Consider the following 15,407-nt stretch of genomic DNA (forward strand, 5'->3'; position numbering starts at 1 on the left):
ACATTTAATACCTATATCCCAGTAGCGGCGGAACACCTTCAATTAAGGGGGAGGGGGGGGGGGGCACTGCCGACTTTTGGTCCCATTCTTTCAATGCAACGCCCATAGGGCTAATGTTAACCCGCGCACCGACGGGGGTCTGCGCCAACTTCGCACCGACGGGGGGGGGGGCGGATGACCGCCCCCCCCCTGAGATCTCGAGAACGAAGCAAGATAGCGACAAGCGGTAAACGGCATCGGATACGCACGGCCAAGATCTACAATTTTTACTAAGGTCATTTTCAAGTCAGGTCAAAGATGACGTCACAGGGGTCGAAAAAGTCAAAATGGCGGCGCTAGATATGGAGAGAGTTTTTCTCGAATAACTTTCGAATTAGTCAAGATAGGAACAAACTAAGGGCATCATCGTGATTCTCTCGTCAATCCGCATCGAATGATATATGTTGACCTCGAAAGGTCAAGGTCAAAGGTTGACCTCAGGTCACGTGACCTCGAGGTCATCATGTATATCATTCGATGTGTCTTGACGAGCTGAACACAATGAGACCATCCACGCGTCTGTATCTTGTTCCTGTACGGAGTTATTGGCCAAAAACCTTTGGTGACCTTTGATGACGTCACATGACCTCGCAGCTGCCCAACAGCAAAACAGACCTCAAGGTAGTGAAGGTTGATCGTATATGAAGTCATGTATGGTATATGGGGCCATTCCGACCCGTTTTAGTGGTAAAAACAGGGAGTTGATTTTTCCCCATTGACTTATAATGGGGAGGTCGCGAAATTGACCTGACCTTAGGTCACCGATATCAAAATTCCGAGATATAAAAATTGTAGCTACTAATGACCTAATAATATCCTGCGACTTTCAAAGGCCTCCGACATCTACTGTAGCTCTGGCACGGTGACAAAGTTGCAAAAAAGTGACTTGAGGTTGGGTCATTCAAACTGACCTGGTGACCTGACCTTAAAAGGTAGGAGGTTCAAACTTGCACACCATGTGTAAAATTGATGAGGTTATAATCATACCAAATTTCGCGGCGCTACGCGCCGCGGTTTTCCCGCTATTTGCGAAAAAACCTCAGGGGGCGGATATCCGCCCCCCCCCCGTCGGTGCGCGGGTTAAAATGCCAAAATCAAAGGGGTGCCCCGGTGCCCTCCCCGTTCCGCCGCCTATGCTATATCCCATTTAACCCTTGTACGTATAGGAGCGGCGGGTGGTTTTTCGTTAAAAGCTCATGTAAAAGGCATTGGATCACGACCAAATTGTACCCTCGAGCCCATCATTTTTTTTACCAGCCCGGAAAACATCATGACCTGAGACCAATTTTACCAACAGAAAAATAGCCGCCTGCCGGAATTTTTGCCTCAAGACCCCTTCACATACGCGAGTAAACGCGATGGGCACGTAAGCGGATAGGGCTTTACCGTTTACGCTCCATATGTGAAACGATCTTTAGGCAAAAAATTCCGGCAGGCGGCTATTTTTCTGTTGGTAAAACTGGCCTCTGGACCCATAATGACCGTTGGCTTATGCGCTTTTTCTGGAGATAATCTTGAGCCATAAAATCTCACTTCAAGAAGTTATAGCGGGTCCCGATTTTCTCGACACTTGTCATTGCCCTCTTGAATGAGACGGAATTACCACACTGAAAACAATTTAACCCAAGGCTGGCGAGTAGACCGGTGTTTTACGGGTACCCCTATCCGCAACCATTTTTAACCACCCTCCCAGGAGTAGTGCTAGGTCCCATTGCGGTGTAGTCGTACTTGCTCTGAGCCCGGATATAACCATTGTCAGCGAACAAGTCCGCTGAGAGCAGGGACGACTACACTGCAATGGGACCTTACTGTACTCCTGGGAGGGTGGTTAAAAATGGTTGCGGATAGGGGTACCCGCAAAACACCGGTTTACTCACGGGCCTTGGGTTAAATTGTTTTCAGTGCAAGGACCTAAAAAATGGGCAGCAGCGGCTTCCTATTGTCACGGGTAGCACGCCCGTCTTTTTTATGCACAGCTCCATCTCAGAGTCCGAGAGGCTGCGGGGGTCCGATCGACTCCTCCCCCTTACGTTAGCGGCTGTTGAAACGCCAACAGACTGGCGACGGTTGAAAGTTGCAGCTGCTTTTGTACGACTGCACGGAGGGGTGAGATGGTGAGGCGAGCAGGTACGTGAAAATTGGTATCGAACCAATGTGTGCTGTGCCTTTGGCCTGGGCTAATCTTTGAACCCTGGGATGCAACAGTCACGATGGCTCCATCACTGGAGCTACAAACTCTAAAAAGATAGGCTTTCTCAGAATCCCTCATTACCCCCACCGAAAGGGCTCAATTACCCCCAAAGGGGGCATGCCCCACCATTTGCCGACCCCTGCTTTAAAGGAAAAGGGCCACCTTCGTGAAATATGAAGATATCGTTGTTTTTCATTTCGACATTATTATTTTTCATTTTCTTTTTAAAACTGGTGCCAGAAGTGCACAATTCGCGAAAAAGTATTTAAAACTATTTAACATATTGGTACTATGTTGATACTCTCTACGGCACCTACTGTATGATGGCATAGCGATGACGTCACACTCAAGCCAATCAGCGTTCAGGAGACAGACTCGTCGGATTGTGTCAGATAAGCTGATTGGTTAAAGCTGAGCTGATTGGTAAAAAACCAAAGCCTCGCCGCGGGTGGCTGTATTACAGGGTAAGGACGCATTCCTGGGATAAGGACGCATTCCTCTTTTAACCCGCGCCCTGCTGGGGGGGGGGGTGTTTGAACAACCCCCTTGTGGTTTTTCGCGAATATCTCAAAAACGGCGGCACGGAGCGCCGCCGTTTTTGGTACACCTTATCATACATCAATTCTAGGTACACATGTTGTGAAAATTTCAGACCAAGGTCATTCAAGGTCAGGTCACCAGGTCACTTGAAGTGACCTCACCTCATAAAAAGTTTCAATGTCTGTCATAGCTACATCGAGTGACCGATCGCTTTGAAACTTTCAGCGATTGCTAAGAGCAATAGCAGGTACAAAAGTTTATCTCAGAATTTTGATATCGATGACCTAAGGTCAGGTCAATTTTGCGACCTCCCCATTATAAGTCAATGGGAGAAAATTGAAATGCGCCTCTTTTGGACGGAAGCCATTATTAACACTCCCAAACACTGAATTACAAGTGGTTTAGACACACTGAACATGAAAATGGTGTCCATGACCCCTGTTTATGCCCTGAGGTCATCTAAGGTCACGAATGGTATATAACAGTTTTTCGCAAATAACTTTTGATAGAGGCATGCTAGAGCGATGAAAACGCCTTAGATATGTTCAGCTCGACGATACGGATCGACTGATATGCAACATGACCCTTTCCGGTCAGGTCATGACCTTGACCTGAGGTCAAATTTTCAAGTTGACCTTTCAAGGTCAAGTTATAGTTCATTCGATGCGTCTTGACGAGAGGAACACGATGCCGGTAAAAGTAAGCTCGTACAATGCTTTGGTCAAAAGTTATTGCAGGAAAACTGTTTCCGAAAAAAATCGGCTATTTTTGCAGTTTTTGCCCCCTGCAGGCAAAACCGTTGACGGTAGATCAAATCTGAGAGAATTACTCAGAAAGGGCGTTAATAGGGCTATCGAATGCGCTTTTCCGCGGCGCTGTAGCTCTATTGGTTCCCGAGTTATGCGTTGGCTTCTTGGAAATTGTCGACATTCGACCTGGAAATTATTAAATTTCCAGTTTTGGTCAGGTCAATTAAATTGACCTGACCAAAAAATCGACCGAAGTGATTTCCTGGAGTCTGGAGGGACCCGCCTTCACGAGGTGGACTCCGTGGGGGCCTGCCCCCGCCCCCGTCGTGGAGAGCGGCGGGGGGCTACGGAACGGGTCCCAGTCCGCCCTCTCGGGGCTGGACGCCGGTGGCCGACGCGCCACCACGTCGTCGTCTACCCAGCACGTCTTTCATCACCGAGTCTTTCATCACGGCATTCAACACGTTCAGCGGGTCGGGGCCGCGCAGGGGAGGGCCAACTGGAGGCCCCCCGCAGCGGCTCCGGCCTGCGCTAAATGAGTGAACAGGCGCCCCCCGCCGCCAGTGCCAGCGGCGGGGGTGCGGAGGGCACCGCAGGGGGAGCCCACCGAGGCCGGAGTCGCCGGGCCAAGAACCATCGCTACCGTCGAAACGTCCAGACCAGAAGCCGCCTGCACATTGCGTGCTGGAACGCCGAAGGGCTCCGTCGCAAGACCCAGGAACTCCAAGGCTGGCTCTCTACCGAGAAAATCGACGTGTTGGCGATCCAAGAGGCCCAGTTCCGTGCCGACGGGATCACATCGGTCCCGGGCTTCCAGACTGCGGCGCACTTCCGAAGGGCACGAGGGCGTACGGACACCGGTTCTGCCAAGGGAGGTGACGTGGCTATATACGTCCGAAAGGGGCTCAACTTCTCGAAGTTGGAGTCCGCCCCCCTCGCACCGGCCGACAACACAACGGAGTGGTGTGCCATACGCCTATTCACGAGCAACCCAGCGGCTCGCGACCCTGCGCCAAACCACCTGGACATTCACAATTTCTACCGGCCGCCGATCCGACCAGGCGAGGAGGACCAGAGGACCGACCACTTCGACCCGGCGGCCCTACCCACCAATCGAGACACCCTGCTCATGGGAGATTGGAACGCCCACCACCCAGACTGGGACCAACACTGCGGAGAAGAAGATGACACGGGACGCCGCCTCTCGGACTGGATGGCCCTCCAGAACTTCACTACCCTCAACGACGGAGCGCACACCCGCACCAGCTACCGGGGCAATCCTAGCACCCCGGACGCAGTCCTGTGCCATAGGGACACGGCTGGACGCTGCGCCTGGTCTGTCGGCCCCGACCTGGGCAGTGACCATCTGCCAATGATCACTACCGTGCTCATGAGCGGCCACAGACCAAGGAGGATCAGAAGGACAAGATGGGCCTTCCATAAGGCCGATTGGACCGGCTTTGAGGCAGACTGCGAGTCAGCTCTCGCAACACTCCCGGATGATCTGACGGTGGAACAGCTCAACGAACGCTTCACAGCGGTCATCCTGAAGTGCAGCCTCAACCACATCCCCCGTGGAGCAAGATCCGATCCCAAACCATGGGCCATGGATCCGGAACTGGTGGACGCGGTGCGAGAGCGCCGTGCTGCCAGAGCCGCCCTGGACGCAGACCCTGGCTCCGCAGCTCTCAGAGACCAGTGGGTGTCAGCCAAACGCAAGGCGGCAAACACAGCACAAGAGGCCAAGTCCAGAGCGTTTCAGAAGTTCGCCTCGGAAGAGCTCAACCGCCCAACCAGCATTGGAAGGGTTCACAAGATCCTACAAAAAATGGAAGAGGCTGTTGAGATCCCGCCTGGTCAGGCTCTCGGGGATCACGGCCGCTGCGCCGTGGAGGACCGAGACAAGGCCGAGGCGTTCAACAGGACCTATGCCAACGTGAGCCGTCAAGTACGAGCCAAACGCCAGGACACCAAGACCAAGGCGGAACTGAGGACACTCAACGGAAGGGAGTGCCAATGTGGAGGCGCCCGCTCTGGGGTTTGTTCCCCGTTTTCACTCCAGGAGCTGGAAGCGCAACTCCCAAACATGAAGTGCCGGAAGGCCCCGGGCCCGGATGACATCTGCGCGGAACATCTGCGCCACCTGGGCCCGGTTGCCAAGGCCGCGCTCCTCCGCCTGATGAATCAGACCTGGGCCTCGGGTCTCACGCCGTCCGCGTGGCGGAGGGCGACCATCGTCCCGATCCCCAAGGCAGGGAAGGACCCAAAATTGACCTCCAGCCACCGACCGATCGCCCTCACCAGCCACCTCGCCAAACTCGCCGAGCGACTGGTCGCTGCGCGACTCACACACGTAGTCGAGCGCGACGACCTAATCCCATGCGAGCAGGTCGGCTTCCGCCGGGGCAGATCGGCCGAGGAAAACCTGGCTAGACTTGTTCAGCGCGTGCAAGATGGATGGAACAGGCCGAAACCAAGGGGAAAACCGGTCGACGGGAAGACCGCCGAAAAGTTCGCCCTACTTGCGTTTGATTTCTCCAGAGCCTATGACGTCATAGACCACAGGATGCTCCGACTGAAACTGCTCCGGCTCGGAGTACCCAAGTGCCTGACGAACTGGGTCTGGGCGTTTCTCCGAGACCGTAGAGCGGCTGTGGTGGTCAACGGCACAAGAAGCAGAGAGCGTCCCTACCGAGCCGGCCTCCCCCAGGGCAGTGTGCTGGCCCCCACACTATACACGCTGTGGGCCGCGGACCTGATCACCGCCCTGAGGTCTGTTCCCGGTACCGAAATCTTCATGTACGCTGACGATACAGCGACCCTCAGCAGCGGAGCCACAATAGAGCAGGCGGGGAGACGAGCCCAGCAAGCAGCGGACACCATCTCCGCGTGGGCTGATCGATGGAAGATGCGCGTCGCTGGGGAGAAGACCCAGGCGCTTGTTCTGTCCCAGTGGGCCCGCGACGCATCGAGGCTCTCCATCCGGGTCGCCGGAGCGGAGGTCACCGGTGGTACCACACTGCGTCTCCTGGGCGTCTCTTTCGACCGGCTGCTACACTTTGGAGCCCACTGCAACGAACTACGTAAGAAGGTGCGCCCCCGTACGGCCCACCTCCGTCGCATGACCGGTAGGAGCTGGGGCCTGACCGAGCGGCAGCTGAGAACTGTCGCTAACGGCTACGTACGGGGTGCACTAGAGTATGCGGCGGGTGCGTGGCTGCCTGCTGCATCGGAGAGCCACCTCACTCTGATCGACAGGGAGCTGAGAGCTGCCGCCAGGGTGGTGACGGGCTGCCTAGCGTCGACCCCGTCACACGCTCTGATGGCGGAGGCGGGCCTTCCCACTGCACACATGTGCCGCGACATCAGAGCGGCGCGCCAGCTAGCTCTGGCGGCCTCGCTGCCTGCAGGAGACCCGCTCAGAACCCTGGCTGACTCGTCGCCACCAAGACGTCTCGCGGCGACCCTCGGCTGGCGAGACAGAGGCCGTGAGATGTTCGCCCGCCTGTCGCCGGGGGGCGAGCCCCTCATCATCGAGGAGCGGCTCCATGTCTCCGCCCCGCCATGGCAGGACGGTGGAGAGGTGTCCTTCCACCTGGATGTGGGCCCCGACGGCTCCAGGGACCGCCCGCCGGAGCTGAGAAGAAGGGCGGCGGAGGAGCGGTTGGAGTCGTTCCCGGCGGACGCCACCTGGATCTGGTCGGATGGCTCTGCCGAGGAAGGAGTGCACCGCGGTGGAGGAGGAGCGCTGATCGTGACCCACGACGGTGCCACAAGAGAGGTCCGAGTCGCTGCTGGCCGCCTCTGCTCAAGTACGCGAGCAGAGCTGTTCGCGCTGAGGGCCGCGCTGGAAGATCTGACCTCGACACCAGACCGGGATACGGCGCGCCCGATCATCATTTGCCTTGACTCAAAAGCGGCACTGGCTCTCCTCAAGAACGGCCCAGCGGCCCAGCGGACGCCGGTAGCAGCCGACATCTGGAAGGCGCTACAAGGCATCAGTGCGACCGGCCAGCCCATCCAGCTGCAGTGGGTGCCGGCGCACTGTGGGCTGCCGCTGAACGAAAGAGCGGACGGCCTCGCCAAGGAGGCCAGTGCCCTGCCACAAGAGGACACACCTATAGATGTCACCACAGTGACCAGAGCGGCCGCCCGCTCAGCTTCTGCAAGGTGGAGGGAGGCCTGGCCGGACGGGTGGCACAAGGAGATCTGGGGCTCCCGCCTGCCGGGCCCGGTGGAGGGCGAAGACCGCTGCTCTGCGATCGACGTCCACCAGCTCCGAGCCGGCCACTGGTCCTGCTCGGAGCAGTACCTTCACCGCATCGGCCGCCGACCGTCGCCTGGATGCGAGCAGTGCGGCTCCGTGAGGTGCCCGGCCGCACTGTGCCGTGTGTGCCGAGAGGAGGCCGACACTCCGCGGCACGTCCTGCTGCGCTGCCCGGCGCTGGCGGGACGCCGCCTGGCACGAGTGGGCACAATCCACCCTACGGTGACCGAGCTACAGGACGACGGCGTGGTGGCGGCCTTGGCCGCCGGCTTTCGAGCCCAACTGAGCCGTCTGGCTACGCCCCCCTAGGGGGGGCCGGAGGGAGCAACAACAACAACAACAAAGTGATTTCCTCATTATTTTTGACGCTCTTTCGAACGCCGCCTTCCGCGTATCGCTACGTGGCCCAGGAGCCGAGTTAGAAGGGGGGGTGTTCAAACACCCCCCCCCCCCAGCATGGCGTGGAAATCCAGGACCCCCAGCCGGGCGCGAGTTAAAATTGCCGATACCTACGAATGGAAGCCGAAATCGGCCGTATGGATATAGACTGGAGGGTTTTCGGACACGGGCTACAAGATGGCTATCTCAGTTTCAATCCCCATGTTAACCCTAGAACGCCTAGGGGGGGGGGTTGTATCAACCCCCCCCCCCCTGAGGTTTTTTCGAAGTGCACGCTAAACGGCTTGTCGTAGCGGGCTGAAATTTTCAATACCCTCTGGGGCAGCCTTTGCGCATCTTTTGCCGAAAAAAAATTGATCGGGTCATGTCAGGTCACGGAGTTATGACGTCATAAGAGGTACAGCCTCCGGCCGGATTTTCACAAACTGAGTGCCAACGCCCGAGGTTTCCTGCCGGTGGTACGGACATCGGTTGATGGATCGTGATGAAACTTCCCATGCATGTTGGGGCAAGTATTGGCTATCATATGGTATAAGAAATTTGACCGGGTCAGGTCAGATCACGGAGCTATGACGTCACAAGAGGAACAGCGTCCGGTACTATTTTTGAAAAGCGCCCGAACCACTATTTTGCTAATTCTTGTCACCTCAATGGGAATATGCAGCAATATTAGCTTCTATAGGGAGCAAATGGACCTCCCAAATCCAAAAATACAATCAGATTTCAAAAATTTAAATTTTGATTTTTCGAATTTCTGCCGCCGACTGTGACCTTGCCGACTTCCGGCGCTCCCAACGCGCCATTTTTAGAGCTAGGGAAACGAAATACATACCAAACGATAGAGAATTGATCAAGGAACACGATAGTGAAGGTTTCAAGTGGATATCTCCCACCGTTTTGCCGCAATCACCGCCGAAAGTTGAAAAAAGTCTATTTTTCCGAAAATTTGACCTTTGACCGGTCAAAAGTAGGTCAAATGTTGACCTAGGACCAAAAAATATACCACCAATCGCGAGATCTCGTTGAGAGCAATCCGTTGGTTTTTTTCCGCTAAGCTCTACGACCTTCCGTTTCGAAACGCCAGGGGGGGGGGTCGTAACAACCCCCCCCCCCTGGTCGTTCGTGTTATGAGAAATGGCCTGGTCGTGCGAGGGTTAAAGGTGGCCATTTTCCTTTAACTCTGCGATTAAATGTGACCATCCCACCTTAGCATTAGTTTTGAGTTGAGAGAGATAGCCAAGTTGGTGGCCATGGCCTGCAAATACCGGTTTGGACACTCACAACATCAAAAAATGCTCTTATTCGGAGATACCTACAGAATTTCAAATTTGCAGTTTTCGGATTCTAAGGGGCTAATGCATTGAAATGCCTCCTTAGAATTTGTGACGTCAGCAGTGATCTAACGATTTTAAACCTTATACTAGCATCGTTGTAAAGCAGCGGTGGTATATGCTATTTGCGCGCAACACCTGCCGCGAACGACGCACTTCCAAAATGAAGTCGCTAGGATGTCCGTGAAATTAGCGTCAGCAACAGCAACGAATACAGCGTCGGATTCAGAATCGCTTATAAAACTCATATTTGGTCGATTGGGGGACGGGGAGCAAGAATATGACCTTTATTTGGCCCTAGCTCTTACCCCTTACCCCTTAATCGGCCCTTAAAGGAAGGGGCACGTCAAAAGTGCCTCAAGGGTTCGTCTGCTCGCTAAAATAAGTGTCGCAATCGATTCCCCGGGTCAGTATCTAGCCGCAGCCTTGGGTTCCAGATGTGTGCAGCTTACCCCTTACCCCTTAATCGGCCCTTAAAGGACGGGGTGCGTCAAAAGTGCCTCAAGGGTTCGTCTGATCGCCAAAATAAGGGTCGCAATCGATTCCTCGGGTCAATATCTAGCCGCAGCTTCGGGTTCTAGATGTGTGCAACTTACCCCTTACCCCTTAACCCTATTCCTGGCGGGGGGGGGGCCTCAGGAGCCCCCCTGAGGTTTTTTGGTTATTTCTCCCAAACGCGTTGAGCTAGGAAGCTCAAATTTTCTGACTTTTCCTATAAGGCTTCTACGCAACATGTCTGAAAATTTTGAGTTGATCTGACCTCAGGTCAGGTCACCAGAGGCGGTTTGGTGACCCTACCTCAGAAAAGTTTGCAATCACGCCAGAGCTAGAGTTTTTGACCGATCAATTTCTTCTCTTCAGGCTTTAGTTAAGGTACCAGTATGTGCAATTTGTATATCTCGGAATTTTGATATCGGTGACCTAAGGTCAGGTCAATTTCGCGACCTCCCCATTATAAGTCAATGGGGGAAAATCAACTCCCTGTTTTTACCACTAAAACGGGTCGGAATGGCCCCATATACCATACATGACTTCATATACGATCAACCTTCACTACCTTGAGGTCTGTTTTGCTGTTGGGCAGCTGTGAGGTCATGTGACGTCATCAAAGGTCACCAAAGGTTTTTGGCCAATAACTCCGTACAGGAACAAGATACAGACGCGTGGATGGTCTCATTGTGTTCAGCTCGTCAAGACGCATCGAATGATATACATGATGACCTCGAGGTCACGTGACCTGAGGTCAACCTTTGACCTTGACCTTTCGAGGTCAACATATATATCATTCGATGCGGATTGACGAGAGGATCACGATGATGCCCTTAGTTTGCTCCTATCTTGACTAATTCGAAAGTTATTCGAGAAAAACTCTCTCCATATCTAGCGCCGCCATTTTGACTTTTTCGACCCCTGTGACGTCATCTTTGACCTGACCTGAAAATGACCTTAGTAAAAATTGTAGACCTTGTCCATGCGTATCCGATGCCGTTTACCGCTTGTCGCTATCTTGCTTCGTTCTCGAGATCTCAGGGGGGGGCCGAATCGGCCCCCCCGCCAGTTTCTTGTCCCGGCGGAGCCCGCCAGGAATAGGGTTAATCGGCACTTAAAGGAAGGGGCGCGTCAAAAGTGCCTCAAGGGTTCGTCTGATCGCTAAAATAAGGGTCGCAATCGATTCCCCGGGTCAATATCTAGCCGCAGCCTTGAATTCCAGATGTGTGCAACTTACCCCTTACCCCTTAATCGGCTCTTAAAGGACGGGGCGCGTCAAAAAAGCCTCAAGCGTTCGTCTGATCGCCAAAATAAGGGTCGCAATCGATTCCTCGGGTCCATATCTAGTCGAAGCCTCGGGTTCCAGATGTGTGCAACTTACCCCTTACCCCTTAATCGGCCCTTAAAGGAAGGGGCGCGTCAAAAGTGCCTCAAGGGTTCGTCTGATCGCCAAAATAAGGGTCGCAATCGATTCCCCGGGTCAATATCTAGCCGCAGCCTCGAGTTCCAGATGTGTGCAACTTACCCCTTACCCCTTAATCGGCCCTTAAATGACGCGGCGCGTCAAAAGTGCCTCAAGGGTTCGTCTGATCGCCAAAATAAGGGTCGCAATCGATTCCTCGGGTCAATATCTAGCCGCAGCCTCGGGTTCCAGATGCGTGCAACTTACCCCTTACCCCTTAATCGGCCCTTAACCCGCGACCTGGTGGGGGGGGGGCTATTTTTTGCCCCCCCCCCCTCCAGACTTTTCGATATATCTCCAGAACCGCTGCGCCGATCGTCACCAAACTTTCAGTACCCTCCCGGACATCAATTTTACACATTGTGACCAAAATTTGTTCCAAAAGCTATGATAGGTTGGCCGGAAATGACGTCAGAGTGACGTCATGTTCTGCCGTTTTCGACCCAAAAAAGGGTTTCGCGGGAAGAGCTGTCAGGCCTATAGCTTTGCAAATACAGAAAAATGTTTGGACATAAAAGCTGTAGAATTGACAGGGCTACAAAACTGCTATCTCGGATTTTTGATTTTTTTTTATTTTGACCCCCAAAAATCAAAAAATAGATTTTTGGGATATAATAGTCAAAAAATCCAAAAAGTTTTTTGAATTTCACAAAAATCGGAATATATGTGATAGTCCTTACCGCCTTCCATCCACATACCAAATTTTAGATTGATACCTCTTTTTTGGCGAAGTTATAGCGAAAAAACTGTTGAAAATTGATGACGTCAAATTTTCAAACTCAATTTTTAGCAATTCTAGACCTCGTAGTGCAAAACAAAGACCACCATTAGACTCCCAGTGACGAGCTGCATCGAATCGATACCCATTTTATGCAAAAAATATCAACTTTGAAATTTGACCTTTTTTGACCTGACCTTGACCTGACCTCCACCAGAAAGTGACCTAAACCGTACCTGATGGTCTTATAACCAACACCATTGGGTTGGAAATGAAAAACTGGCCATAAAACATGCATCGCACAACCTTAGTAAAGTTGGGTTCATGTGGTGACCCTTAGTGACCTTTGGTGACCTGACCTGTGACCTGACCTGGTATGACCAGTGACCTCTAATAGCAACATCTGTACTAGACAACTGACGTCTTATCGCTGATTTTCGACAAAATGCGTTTTACTCGGTGTTATAGCGCTTTCCCTAGAAGCCCCGTGAACGGTGAAACATTTTATCTTTGACCTGACCTGTGACGTCATCGGTGACCCCGAGGTCAATAAAATTTGGTTTCCTGCGACAAATTTGACAGGGCTATCGAACGCCGTTTGAATTTTGCGGATCCGTCCAGTAGTTTCGGAGATACGAGGGGGGGAGGGGCAAAAAATAGCCCCCCCCCACCAGGTCGCGTTTTAAACAGACCCCACCAGGGCGCGGGTTAAAGGAAGGAGCGCGTCAAAAGTGCCTCAAATGTTCGTCTGATCGCCAAAATAAGGGTCGCAATCGATTCCCCGGGTCAATATCTAGCCGCAGCCTCGGGTTCCAGATGTGTGCAACTTAGGTACCCCTTACCCCTTAATCGGCCCTTAACGGAAGGGGCGCGTCAAAAGTGCCTCAAGGGTTCGTCTGATCGCCAAAATAAAGGTCGCAATCGATTCCCCGGGTCAATATCTAGCCGCAGCCTCGGGTTCCAGATGTGTGCAACTTACCCCTTAATCGGCCCTTAAACGAAGGGGCGCGTCAAAAGTGCCTCGAGGGTTCGTCTGATCGCTAAAATAAGGGTCGCAATCGATTCCCCGGGTCAATATCTAGCCGCAGCCTTGGGTTCCAGATGTGTGCAACTCACCCCTTACCCCTTAATCGGCCCTTAAAGGAAGGGGCGCGTCAAAAGTGCCTCATGGGTTCGTCTGATCCCTTCCTTCCTTTAAGGGCCGATTAAGGGGTAAGGGGTAAGTTGCACACATCTGGAACCAAAAGCTGCGGCTAGATATTGACCCGAGGAATCGATTGCGACCCTTATTTTGGGGATCAGACGAACCCTTGAGGCACTTTTGACGCGCCCCGTCCTTTAAGGGCCGATTAAGGGGTAAGGGGTAAGTTGCACACATCTGGATTTTTGTGAATTGACCTCGGATTTTTTTTTAATGTGATACTGCTTCTCGATGAGACGAACACAGTGGTGGCCGAAATTTTCAAATCGGACCATAAACAAAGATTCTACAGGGTACGGGGACTAAAATTAACGTTTAAAGTGACCTTGACCTTGACCTATGACCTTGACCTCGGATTTTTTCGAATGTGCTACTGCTTCTCGATGAGACGAACACAGTGGTGGCCGAAATTTTCAAATCGGACCATAAACAAAGATTCTACAGGGTACGAGGACTAAAATTAACGTTTAAAGTGACCTTGACCTTGACCTATGACCTTGACCTTGGATTTTTTCGAATGTGCTACTGCTTCTCGATGAGACGAACACAGTGGTGGCCGAAATTTTTAAATCGGACCATAAACAAAGATTCTACAGGGTACGGGGACTAAAATTAACGTTCAAAGTGACCTTGACCTTAACCTATGACCTTGACCTCGGATTTTTTCGAATGTGCTACTGCTTCTCGATGAGACGAACACAGTGGTGGCTGAAATTTTCAAATCGGACCATAAACAAAGATTCTACAGGGTACGGGGACTAAAATTAACGTTTAAAGTGACCTTGACCTTGACCTATGACCTTGACCTCGGATTTTTTCGAATGTGCTACTGCTTCTCGATGAGACGAACACAGTGGTGGCCGAAATTTTCAAATCGGACCATAAACAAAGATTCTACAGGGTACGGGGACTAAAATTAACGTTTAAAGTGACCTTGACCTTGACCTATGACCTTGACCTCGGATTTTTTCGAATGTGCTACTGCTTCTCGATGAGACGAACACAGTGGTGGCCGAAATTTTTAAATCGGACCATAAACAAAGATTCTACAGGGTACGGGGACTAAAATTAACGTTTAAAGTGACCTTGACATTGACCTATGACCTTGACCTCGGATTTTTTCAAATGTGCTACTGCTTCTCGATGAGACGAACACAGTGGTGGCCGAAATTTTCAAATCGGACCATAAACAAAGATTCTGCAGGGTACGGGGACTAAAATTAACGTTTAAAGTGACCTTGACCTTGACCTATGACCTTGACCTCGGATTTTTTTCAAATGTGCTACTGCTTCTCGATGAGACGAACACAGTGGTGGCCGAAATTTTCAAATCGGACCATAAACAAAGATTCTACAGGGTACGGGGACTAAAATTAACGTTTAAAGTGACCTTGACCTTGACCTATGACCTTGACCTCGGATTTTTTCGAATGTGCTACTGCTTCTCGATGAGACGAACACAGTGGTGGCCGAAATTTTTAAATCGGACCATAAACAAAGATTCTACAGGGTACGGGGTCTAAAATTAACGTTTAAAGTGACCTTGACCTTGACCTATGACCTTGACCTCGGATTTTTTCGAATGTGCTACTGCTGCTCAATGAGACAAACACAGTGGTGGCCGAAATTTTCCGATAGCTCCAAAAATGAAGATTTTATAGGGTACGGCGATTTTTAAAGTGACCTTGACCTTGACCTATGAACTTGACCTCGGATTTTTTTGAATGTGCTACTGCTTCTCGATGAGACGAACACACTGGTGGTCGAATTTTTCAAATCGGACCATAAACAAAGATTCTACAGGGTACGCAGTATTTTGACCTCTCAAGGTCAAACGGTTTGACCTAGGAAAAAAGGTCACCATTTTCGAACTCAGCGTGCCATGGGCTATCTGTATGATCTGTATGCCACATTACTCGAATTTGAATCCGAATACGAATACGACGCTAACTTTATGGACATGTATTGTTGCTGTTGCTGACGCTAACTTCACGGACATGTCGCTAGGAACAAGGAACAAC

This window comes from Amphibalanus amphitrite, unplaced genomic scaffold, assembly GCF_019059575.1.
Source record: "Amphibalanus amphitrite isolate SeventyFive unplaced genomic scaffold, NRLGWU_Aamphi_draft 001028F_arrow, whole genome shotgun sequence".
Taxonomy (NCBI): domain Eukaryota; kingdom Metazoa; phylum Arthropoda; class Thecostraca; order Balanomorpha; family Balanidae; genus Amphibalanus; species Amphibalanus amphitrite.